The sequence below is a fragment of the Apium graveolens genome, chromosome 2 (assembly GCF_009905375.1).
Source record: "Apium graveolens cultivar Ventura chromosome 2, ASM990537v1, whole genome shotgun sequence".
In the NCBI taxonomy this organism is placed as follows: Eukaryota; Viridiplantae; Streptophyta; class Magnoliopsida; order Apiales; family Apiaceae; genus Apium; species Apium graveolens.
Genome location: NC_133648.1, coordinates 93,935,054 through 93,947,345, shown reverse-complemented (window position 1 = coordinate 93,947,345; position 12,292 = coordinate 93,935,054). Strand labels below are relative to the sequence as shown.

Here is a 12,292-nt window from a genome sequence, read left to right as displayed (position 1 = left end):
TTCCATCGTCTTCCCAATCTGCTTCTTGAACATTTTGTTTACCAATCTTTGATAAGTGGCACCGGCGTTGATCAGACCAAATGGCATTCCGATATAGCAATAGAGCCCTCTATCAGTGATAAAAGAGGTGTGCTCCTGGTCAGGCTCATACATAAGGATTTGGTTATACCCGGAGTATGCGTCCATGAAGCTGAGCAAGGCATGTCCTGTGGCGTCGACCAACTGATCAATTCTTGGTAGGGGAAAACTATCTTTCGGCACGCCTTATTCAGATCGGTGAAATCCACGCATGTTCTCCATTTGCCGTTGGGCTTTTTTACCAACACCGGGTTTGCTAGCCACTCTGGGTAGAAGGATTCTCGAATTAGTCCGACGTCCAGGAGTCTCTCTACTTCTTCTGCTAGGGCTATAGCTCTCTCTCGCTTACGGCCCTGCGCTTTTGTCGAACCCCTTTATGCTTGGGGTCGATATTCAATCGGTGGCACATTACCTCTGGATCAATTCCTACCATATCAGAATGACTCATGCAAATACATCAAGGTTCGCCAAGAGAAATATGAAAGACCTTCCTTCAACCTTGGTGCCAACTGAGATCCTATTCTCAAAACTTTACTCGGATCTTTTTCATCGACAGGGATTTCAATTGTATCTTCACTGGCCCATCTTTCTGTCGGCATGGTATCCGGGGATCTAGGTCAGGCGAATCATGGATTTCATTGTCTTGTAGAGAAGGCGCATCCCCTTAGGGGAGCGTCGACTTCTTTAGAAGGCGCGCCTGCATAGCAGGGGCATCAACTTCCTTGGTATATTTTGCGGGTAAGGGCGCTCCTTCAGGGGGAAGGGCATATACCTCACACTATCCTGTTCAGGCTTTGCAAGACATCGAATCTTCCTTCTAACCGTTCCCCATTGAAATCTGTTTGGACTATGGTGTCCATTGCCTCTCTTCTTCCAACATCTCAATTCTGATTGCGTCTTCCAAGTACAACATTGTTGGGGGCAGCCCGGAGGGATGCTCATCTTCTTGCTCAACAAGTAGTGGACTCGGATTTCCTCGATTGGTTGTTCAATGCTCTTTTCTTGATCTACGTCCGAAGTATCTTCGGCGTGGGAGTCTTTTCTAAAGCCTCTCATAGCTTGCCTGTAGCACTCCCGAGAGTCATACTGAGAACCCTTTATACTTCCCACCCCATTTGGCGTTGGAAATTTGACGGTTAGGTGGTGGATTGAGTGATAACTCTCATCTCCCGCAAAAAGGTCATCCCAATAGCACGTTGTGGGACGATCCTGATTCAGGACCTTAAATTCAAGCACCTTTGTTACCGACAACGGGCTTTCCCCCAAAGTACATGGTAGCCGAATCGATCCCATGACTCTAACTCCTGCGCCTGAAAAACCATAGACCCACAAGTCTTCCCCCGACATATCCCGATCGGGTAGTCCCATCTTCTTGAAGGTGCTGTAGTAGAGGATATTTGCCGAGCTTCCATTATCCACGAAGGCTCTATGGACATTTTTGGTTCCGATCTGGATGGAAATAACCAGCGCATCATTGTGGGGATGATGTACCCATCGGGCATCTGCTTCTCTAAAGGTGATATCCATGGACTCGCCCTTAAATACTTTGGGCGGTCGAGTTTCCACCCTATGAATGTCTGTGAGAGGCCTGAACCGGGCTTCCCTAGCGTATCTTGCCAAGGCTCGATTACTGCATTCCATCCCGGGATCTCCCCCGTAGATTGTTCGGATACTGCCATCCCTGACAATTTTTTTCCTCCAGGGTATCATTGTTCGACCTGCGCGGGGCTCACCTTTCTTCTTCTTTTGCTCTATCATCTTGTGCTTCCTTACTTCCTTGACTACCCATTCACCAAGGTATCCTTCCTTGATAAGCGCTTCGATTTCATCTTTTAAATGTCGGCACTCATGCGTGTTATGTCCAGATGATCATGGTATTCGCAATACTTTTTCTTGTCTTTGCTTTTCCATGATGATAAAGCTTCAGGTTTTCTAAATAGCCTCTGTTTTTGTTTACTTCGAAGATATGCTCGATAGATGCGACCAAGGGCGTGTACCGGCTTGTTCTGTAGTCATAGTTTGAGGGAGGACTCCATCCCCTCCTCGTGCTTGCGGTATTCACCCGGTCTAGGCTTCGACTACTTCTTCTGTACCTTGGGCTTGGAGACCTATCCCTCTTCCTTCCTTTGCTTCTCTGACTTGACTGTGAAGTCGGTTGCACCTCTGTCAGAGATTGTTCTATAGCTTTAAAAGATTCTTCCAAAGCGAAGACATCTGCTAGAGTAGCCGGGTCTTTCCCTTGCAAGTGCTTCCAAAAGTCCGAGCCAACCCTTAATCCGCAATCAAGAAGCTTTTCAGTGCTTCGTGTGATGCTCCCTTCACGCTGGTAGATTCAGCGTTGAACCTTTTGAAGTACGATGTCAAGCTTTCATTTTCCCTTTGCCTAACATTGGCAAGAGTTGTGACAGAGGGCGCGTATCTCACCGCGGCTTGGAACTTGGTTAAGAACAGAGTTTTTATCTGATCCCATGAGGTAATCACTCCCGGCCTGAGCTTTTGAAACCACTGCTGGGCACATCCTCTAAAGGTTGCTACCAAGAGACGGCATCGAGCCAAGTCCGGGACTTGGTACACATCCATCTTTATATTAAAACGACCCAAGAACTCCACCGGATCTGAGTTTCGTGGAAATGGAGATCGCTAGTAGTGTTGCGATACCGGGCCAGCAACTGTGCCTCTCTTACCGCCACCGAGAATGGGGAAGGGATTTCAGCTGTGGCCGTCACTCTACCTTCCAGGTGGTTAAGTAGCCTTTTAGATCTCCCACATTGAAAGTTCCCACGCCTGGAATTCTGCATTTGAGGCTGTGGACCTTGGGGTTGTAATGGAGGTACCTCCACTTGATTCCCCCCGGGAGGGGCTTGCTGCTGGTTCATGTTCTGGGCGTCTTCGGGTATCACAATCACTTCGGAATTCCGTCCTTTATTTCTCCCTCGATTTTCTTCTTGACCCTGGCCGCGGCCTCGAGCCGTATCGCGATCATAGTTTTTTACGTCTATGTGATCATACGTTCCACATAGTCATAGTTATCTACTCGGTTATTCCAGCGGGAGTCAAGGCGACCGCGGTAATTGTCGCGACGGTATCCCTCTAAGTATCTACCTCGGCCTCCACCTCTTCCTCTCATTGAGGCTTTCTCCAACGATCGTTTCCATACCAATGCCCATATCGATCCAGCGATCTGCGGGGAGGAGCTCTCTCATGATCGCGGTGCCGCTCCTGATTTTCCTGGAAATTCAGGGGCACACGCGTTGGATCGCGGTGCCGCTCCCAATTTTCCTGGAAATTCAGGGGCACACGCGTTGTATCATGGGTCGTAACATCTCCACGATCAGCTTCTTTCTGCCATTCAAGTAACACCATTCTTAAATCATCATCGCCCAAGCGGATCCCCAAGCGATCTTTCAAAGCTGCGAAACCCCGTTGCTGATTCTCCGGCATCAACTCCGCCTGTCGCCGTTCCTCGAGACTACGTCCAGATGGGTGCGGAAGGGCGGCTCCCTGGTTATCTGCCTGCAGAATTTCCCGACCATCAGCAACTTCTTCCACTAGCTCGATGATTGGGGACGTGTCATTTGAATAGTCCAGGCGCCGCGGGGTTATCGGCACATGCCCCCCTTCGGTGCGGCCATGGCCGGCTGAGGCATCCCTATCATTCATGGGTGCTTTTCCAGGTGCGTGAGTTACACGGCCACGACGAAGACCCCTCATGGCCTTGCGTCACTCCATGGTGCTCAACCTTGAATCAAAACCATTCAAAGCATCGCCCATACGATACAGTTGTTCCAACAAGTCGACGTTGCTGATGAGCACAGGCGGCTGTCCCCCAACGTCCGGCGTAGGACGGTCAGTCATTGGTGGAACTTAGGGTTCATATTCATAGCCGTGATTAAAATCTTCTTCAGAACTTCCATCAAAAAACTTCATGATATGAGACATCCTTCTTCCCAGATGCAGATCTTGATTAGCCCCTCCTTCTAGCCAATTTGTTGACGGAGGAATTTGGGAGCAACAAAACTTGAGGTTCGTAGCCGGAAACAAGATCTGATGGTGGTTCTTCATCAGAAACGTGAACAGTAACCGGTGGATCCGATGAACAGTATTCGTCGGAAAAGATGAACAGTGTTTGGTGGTGATGATTATTGGGGGCTGAGATTGCTAAGGGTTAGTGGTGGCTCCTTTGCGCTCTCGCTTCTGACCCCTTACAATTTGCCTACGTACCCCTATTTATAGGGGATCAAGCCCACGTAGTTCTTGGGGAACAAGAAACCTAATGGGCTTAGATTTCTTATCCCGAGGCCCAATAAGAAACCCACTGGAAACCGTCTTCTACTAGCTTTAGGAATGTCCGCCGATGAGGCCCAACCACAAAGGCCCAAGGCTCGTCCGTGGCTTCCAGACTTCACGAATTAGGCGTCTCCCTAGCCAAGGATAACCCTCCGCTACCAGCTGTTTCTCTAGTCCACGGACGCAGGTATAGCCGTGATTCACCCCAAATGTTGGGACGCATTCTTGTCCCCCGATAAGGATCCCCTACCAGATTGCAAAACAAGTGATCCCAAGCTTTTGGGTGTAAAGTGCAGGATACTCCAAAGTCTCCCAACGAGGACACCCGTTGACTACAGATGCAGAGCTCCCAAAGCACACACCAGATTTCACCCACACATCCCCTAATGAGAACACCAATTGACTACAGGAGGAGGGCCTTTAGTCCAGGCATACCCCTGGAGGTCTCTGACCACGGCCACCGCCTTTCCCGTAGATATGCTACAGGAAGGAGTTCTTCAATAGAGTACCTACATCAAATAGGTTAGTAATAATAATCTCCATCTTCCTTAATCTTCCAAAAAGTTCATCCAAGTAGCATGTCAAAGTTGTATTAGGTGCCAAGTGGAAGTTAAGGGCATGCCCAAACATTCCTGCATGTTGGCCGCCCTGTGTCATCAGCCCTTGATCTCTTCCTTTGTCATTCTACATCACAGGGCGCGCCTTAAATTACTCACCATTAGGGCTTGCCCACTCTGTCCAGTAAGAGCCAAGGCATGAGTCTGTCAAAGTAATCATGTCCGAGTAATCCGTCCAAGGAGCCTTCCTCACTCAGGGTGCACCCTAAGTCTCACCATGGAACAGAATCCAATCAAGGAATTCCTCACCCCCTCTTCAATAATTGGATGCGCCTCCCCATTCTGTTTGAGGGCGCGCCTTTAAGGCATGATAACCATAACTGTCAATCTGATATTCAAATCAATGGGGCGCGTTCTTAGGGCGCGCCTTATTTTTATGGAAAGTCAATCTTATATTTTCCTAGATTTTAGGCGTTTCTCCTTCGATTTTGCCTATTTTATCAATCTCAATCTGAATATTGTTTATACCAATTTTTGGGCATAACACGGTGCAACAGCTAGTCAGAAGTATACAACAAAGCAATTCAAATTCTTCTGTTTGCAACAACTGTAATATGCACCAAGACACCAAATCCAACTTCAGCAACTACCTGCATGGAAGTGCAAGTCAATCTAATGAAAAATCTGAATTGGAGGAGTTGAGGCTCAAGTGCAAGAGCCAATCGGTTTCTATTAAGACCTTTGTTAGTCCCTTAACAATATAGCAAGAATTACAGAAGGGGGGTTGAATGGAATTCTTGAACCTTTTTCTTAAAATAAAAAATGTTCAAACTCGAATACAAATATAAGTGTTTTTGATTAGCACAATGCGGAATAAAAACTTAAGTGAATCAAAACATAAGTAATTGAAAACAGAGTCTTTAAAAACTTTCTGGTGGATTTTAAACAATTCCACCAGAGATATATATTATATCGAGAGAACTCTGTGTGCAGGAATGCCACAACTGCTTACAAATTTGAACTACTGATAATACAGAGAAATGCTAATAATTCTGCTTACAAATGTTTCTCACTTTTTGTATCTCACGATCTTAGTTTCTATTTGCTACTTCTTGGTTTATATAATACCAAGACTTACAAAGTTCAAAAGATAGAATCATTATAAGAAACTATCAGTCTTTATGCTTTGCTACTTTGTTCTCTATTACCCAGTTAATAGGCTCCTCATTCCATTCGCATACATCCTCGAACGCATGTGACCAGTTGTCACTGTCAACTGATGTTTGAATTCTGTTGTCCGTTGGGTGCAATGATCATCCGTCGACTTTGATGATCATCCGTTGATGGCTTCATTGATCATCCATTGACTGCTATATTAAACATCCGTTGATAGCCATTTGATCAATCCAGTACGCATGGCTTTGTTAAGCATCCGTCGGTAGCTATTTTGGCTACTTGACCTTTATTTCACTATGCAGAAATTACAAGACAATCATCTATGTACAATTAATCAACCTATTCTGCATATCTAGTCAAAGTCAACATGACTATATATGCTACTACAGAATCTATACAAAGGTGTATGCAGAAATGAGCTACAGACTTATTATACATAAGTTACTCACTCGATGGATAATAAGTCATCATCCGTCGGGACTATAATGAGTTATCCGTTGGGACTATAATTCTTATCCGTTGAGTGCTACATTATTTCACTAAGTAAAATCTACTTAGGTGTTTTGTTTATGTCATCATCAAGTACACAACATATGCACAACAGCCTGGAGAATCAAATTGGGAAGATTGCCAATGTTCTACTAAATCGTCAACCTGGTACACTTCCCTAGTGACACAGAAGTTCCAGGCAAGAGGGAAGCCAAAGATCAGGTCACGGCAATTACATTAAGGTCGGGGAAGGTTGTGACCCCGAAAAATCTCAAGTTCCAGAATATGAAGTTGTGGCTGAAGAAGATGTGCAGAAGGAAGCAGAAGTGGAATCAAGGAAGAAAACTGTGGAACACACTCCTCCTGAGGGTAATACAGGGGAGAAACAGGTCTATCCTCCACCTCCTTTTCCTAAGAGGTTGCAGAAGCAAAGTTAGATAGGCAATTTGCTAAGTTTCTGGAGGTGTTCAAGAAACTTCATATCAACATACCTTTCGTTGAAGCTCTTAAAAAAATGCCAAGCTATGTGAAATTATGAAAGGTATTCTCTCTCAGGAAAAAGAAGCTCGATGACTTAGAGACTGTTGCTATTACGGAGGAATACAGTACTGTTCTGGCAACAGAAATTGCCTCTAAAGCTTAACGATCTTGGAAGCTTCACTATTCCTTGCAACCATCAGAAAATTGCTATTCGACAAGTGTTTATGTGATTTGGGAGCTAGCATCAATCTGATGCCTTTGTCTATCTTCAATTAGTTGGGATTACCCTAATCCAAAGCCTATTATAATGTCCTTGCAGTTGGTCGATCGTTTATTACATATCCACTAGGCATTGCGGAGGATGTCTTGGTCAAGTGGACAAACTCATCTGTTCCAGCTGACTTTGTAATTCTTGATTTCGAGGAGGATAAGAAGATTCCCAAATCTTTGGAAGACCCATTCTTGGCTTACTGGCGAACCTTGATTGATGTTGCAGAAGGGTGAGCTTACTATGCGAGTACTGGATCAGGATGTAACCTTTAATGTTTTCAATGCCATGAAATTACCTACTGATAAAGAGAAGTGCTTAAAAGTGGAATTGGTCGATTCCATGGTTACTTCGGAACTTGATCAAATATTAAGGTCTAATGCCTAATGAAAGCCTTGATGGGGAATTCAATAGTGAAGTAGATGAAGGTGATGAGCAATTGCAGTATTTAAATGCTTCTCCTTGGAAGCGAAGGTTGGATATGCCTTTTGAATTCTCTTAGATTTTCAGAACTCAAAAATGTTGAGGGGTGTCTCAAGACATCTATTAAGGAAGCTCCTACACTCGAGCTTTAAACCTTTTCCTGAACACTTGAGGTATGCGTTTTTAGGTGATGTATCTACTTTGCCTGCTATTATTGCATCTGACCTTTCAGGTAGTGATGAGGAAAAGCTGTTGAGAATTATTGAGAGAGTTCAAGTTCGGCAATTGCATGATGGACTATAGCAGATATCAAAGGAATCAGCCCTTCTTATTGCATGCATAAAATATTGCTAGATTAAGGAAGTAAGCCGACTGTTGAGCAACAGGGAAGGCTAAATCCTATCATGAAGGAGGTTGTAAAGAAAGAAATTCTCAAGAGGCTAGATGCATGGATCATTTATCCTATTTCTGACAGTTCTTGGGTGAGTCCAGTTCAATGTGTGCCAAAGAAAGGAGGCATCACCGTGGTTGCTAATGAAAAGAATGAGCTCATCCCTACTTGAACAGTCATGGGGTGGAGAGTTTGCATGGATTACAGGAAGTTAAACAAAGCCACGAGGATAGATCACTTCCCTCTTCCTTTTATTGATCAGATGCTTGACAAGTTGGTTGGGCATGAATACTACTCTCTTCTGGATGGCTATTCGGGCTATAATCAGATTTGGATTACTCTAGAAGATCAGGAAAAGACTACCTTCACTTGTTCATTTGGTACTTTTGCCTTCAGAAGAGATTCTTTTGGGTTATGTGGTGCACCTTCCAAATTTCAGAGATGCATGATGGCCATTTTCTCTGACATGACTGGTCAGAATGTGAAGGTGTTCATGGACGATTTTTCTGTGTTCGGGGATTCTTTCAACGAGTGCTTGAAAAATCATGGTGTAGTTCTTAAAAGGTGTATTGAGACCAATCTGGTTCTTAACAGGGAGAAATATCATTTTATGGTGCAACATGGCATCATTCTGGGGCACAAGGTCTCTAGTAAAGGTCTTGAGGTGGACAAAGCCAAGGTGGGGGTCATTGAAAACCTTCCTCCACCAATTTCTGTTAAGGGGATCCGCATTTTTCTTGGTCATGCGAATTTCTATCGGCGATTCATCAAGGATTTCTCTAAAATATTTAAACCATTATGCAATCTATTAGAGAAACATGTTTCTTTCAAGTTTGATGATGAGTGTTGAGCTGTTGAAAGCTTAAAGAAGAGCTTGATCACGGCACCTGTCATAACTACACCTAATTGGAATGAGCCTTTTGAAATGATGTGTGATGCGAATGACTATGCAGTTGAAGTGGTTCTGGGAAAAGGAAAGAACAATATATTTCACATGGTCTACTACACTAGTAAGACCCTCAATGGTGATCAACTGAACTGTACCACAACTGAGAAAGAGTTATTGGCCAATGTCTACTGTTTTGAGAAGTTTCGAACTTATTTGCTTGGGATGAAAGTGACAGTCTTTACTGATCACGCTGCAATTCGCTATCTCGTCTCGAAAAAGGACTCGAATCCTTAATTAATTCGATGGGTTTCTTTACTACAGGAGTTGAACTGGAGATCAAGGGTAGAAAAGGTACTGAGAATCAAGTTGGAGATCATCTCTCTCGGTTAGAAGATCCAAGTATAGCTTCACATGATAAGACATTGATAAATGAGTCTTTTCCCGATGAGCAGTTGTTTGGGGTGCAAGAAAAAGAACCGTGGTTCGGAGACATTGTGAGCTATCTTGTGAGAAACATTATACCTCTAGACTTGACTTCTGCTCAAAGGAAGAAGTTTCTTCACGAGGTGAAATGGTACATGTGGGATGAGCCGTTTTGTTTCGGCAAGGAGCTGACCAAATCATCAGGAGATGTATTCCGTACAGCGAGACGGGGGTTATCTTACGAGACTGTCATTCAACTGTCTATAGAGGCCATTATGGTGGAGAAAAGACAGCAGCTCGTATTCTTCAAGCAGTATTCTTCTGGCCTACATTGTTTAAGGATGCGCATCCTTTTGTTTTGAAGTGTGATCGCTATCAGCGTGTTGGTAATATGTCAAAGAAGGATGAGATGCCTCTTAATGTGCTTCTCGAGGTTAAGGACATTGATGTTTGGGGAAGTGATTTCATGGGTCATTTATCTCATCTTGCAATAATCAGTATATCTTGTTGGCGGTTGATTATGTATCAAAATGGGTGGAAGTTAAAGCTTTGCCGATGAATGATGCTAAGGTAGTGCTTAATTTCTTCACAAGAAGATATTACAAGATTTGGAACTCCAAGAGTCATAATCAGTGACGAGGGATCGAATTTCTGCAATCGCCATTTCCACTGCTATGAGGCAAAGATATAATTTGAATCATCACATTGCTACATCCTACCATCCTCAGACTAATAGTCAAGCTGAGGCATCTAATAGAGAGATCAAGCGTATTCTAGAGAAAGTAGTATATCCATCAAGAAAGGATTGGTCTTTAAAGCTGGATGAAGCTGTTTGGCTTATCGAACGGCATTCAAGACTCCTCTAGGCATGTCACCGTTTCAGCTGTTTATGGTAAAGGATGTCATTTGCATGTTAGCTAGAGCACAAGGCATATTGGGCTTTGAAGAAACTGAACCTTGATTTGACTGTAGCTGGTAAAAAAAAGATGCTTCAATTGAATGAACTCGACGAGTTCCAAATTCAAGCGTATGAGAACAACAAAATATAAGGAGAAAGTCAAGAGGTGGCACGATAGGGGTTTAGTGCTCAAATCCTTTGTGCCGGGGCAACAAGTTCTTTTGTTCAACTCTCGTCTCCATCTTTTTCCTGGAAAATTAAAGTTGAGATGGTCAGGGCCGTTTGTTGTAAACACTGTGTTTCCACATGGAGCGGTGGAAATTTTTGAGAATGATCCAGGCCAGGCATTCAAGGTGAATGGACAGCATTTGAAGCATTATTACTATGGAGATATGGCAAACCGTGAGGTGGTTAGTGCCATTTTATTGTCAATTTGATCTCGGAATTCTACGTCAAGCTAGATGTAAACCAAGCACTTCTTGGGAGGCAACCCATGTTTGTTGTATATTATTAGAAGATAGAAGGAAGAAAAACCAGAAGAAAACACAAAAAATTCGGAAAAACAGAAAAACATGGACTTTTTCTAGGAGCACGGTGCGCCCGCGCTGAAATGCGGGGCGGCCGCGCTGAAACTCCAGAAACACGGCACGCCCACACTCCCAAGCGGGGCGGCCGTGCTAAGGCCATGGACCTGTAAAAAAAGAAGAAAATTCAAAAATTCAAAACAAAAATAAAACCCCAGCCGAAATTCACTGCCTCCACTACCCTAAATCCTTCTCCTAATCAATTCTAAACTCTACCCATTAGCCCCACTAACCCACAATCATATCCCATAACCCTAATCTCATTTTAACTCTGTCTATATATACATACATCTCCATACATCCATCTCCACCATACTTTTATTTTCTCAAACCTTAAATATCTCTACACACCTCTCTTTTCTCACTTTATCAATTAAAAGGGAACCAAAGAGAGCCCGCACTCAAGTAAGTAGCAGCACTAACCCCGCCACTACTTATTCTTCGAGTGTTGGGGGTATGAGACCATGATTTGTTACTCTGGAGGCTGAAGCGGAGTACGCAAGGTTGTTGACTAAGCAGATAGCCAAGGAGAGGGGTTTTCTACCTTCAGGTAAGGACGGTAAGCTTCTCGAGATGATCTTGGAGATGGGATGGGTTTTTTTCTGTGAGGCACCATCGGTTGTGCCTATGAGTATCGTTCGTGAGTTTTATACAAATGTAAAAGCTGATAAGAATGGGTCTATGGTGATGCGTGGGTTGATGGTGGACTACAGCCCGGAAGCTATTCGTAGGGTTATAAACCAGCCCGAGAGACAACCTACTCAGGAGTAGTGGGTTAATAAGACGGGGGAGAACTTTGATTTGGATTTGATTGTGGCTACTCTGTGTGTCCCTAATACACATTGGAAGTTCATGAGGGGATCGAACGAGTATCAATTTCCCTGCCTCATGCATGAACAGGTTTTATCGTGCTTGGAACGCTTTTATTTGTGCAAATATCATACCTTCTTCTCATGTGCATGATGTGACTGTGGATCGGGCGAAGTTGTTATGGGGGATTGTGCAGGGAGTTTATGTGGATCTTGGTTCCATTATTCATCAGTGTTTGCGTTTTTTTCGGGGAAACACTACGGGGTCTATCCCTTATGCCTCGATTGTGACCAAGCTTTGTGTTGCGGCAGTAGTTCATTGGCCCGCACATAAGTAGCTTCAGTTACCGAGCGCCCCCATCGACAGTTCTATGATCGCAGTGATGCATGAGTTATTTGGTGGGAAGGCTAACGAGAAAGGACTTGGCTACTCCTATGATCATTTGCCAGGTGGGCAGCCATCCGATCAGACTTATGCTGGTGGTACGACTCAGGCACGCAGAGCAGCGTGGAGACATCAGATGGGGATCCTAGTTCTTC

At 44.3% G+C, this 12,292-nt stretch overlaps 1 pseudogene; it reads left to right on the top strand.

Annotated features, from left to right (window-relative positions):
* LOC141691426 (uncharacterized) overlaps window positions 1-12,292 on the top strand; it is a 93,364-nt pseudogene that overhangs the window by 22,699 nt on the left and 58,373 nt on the right.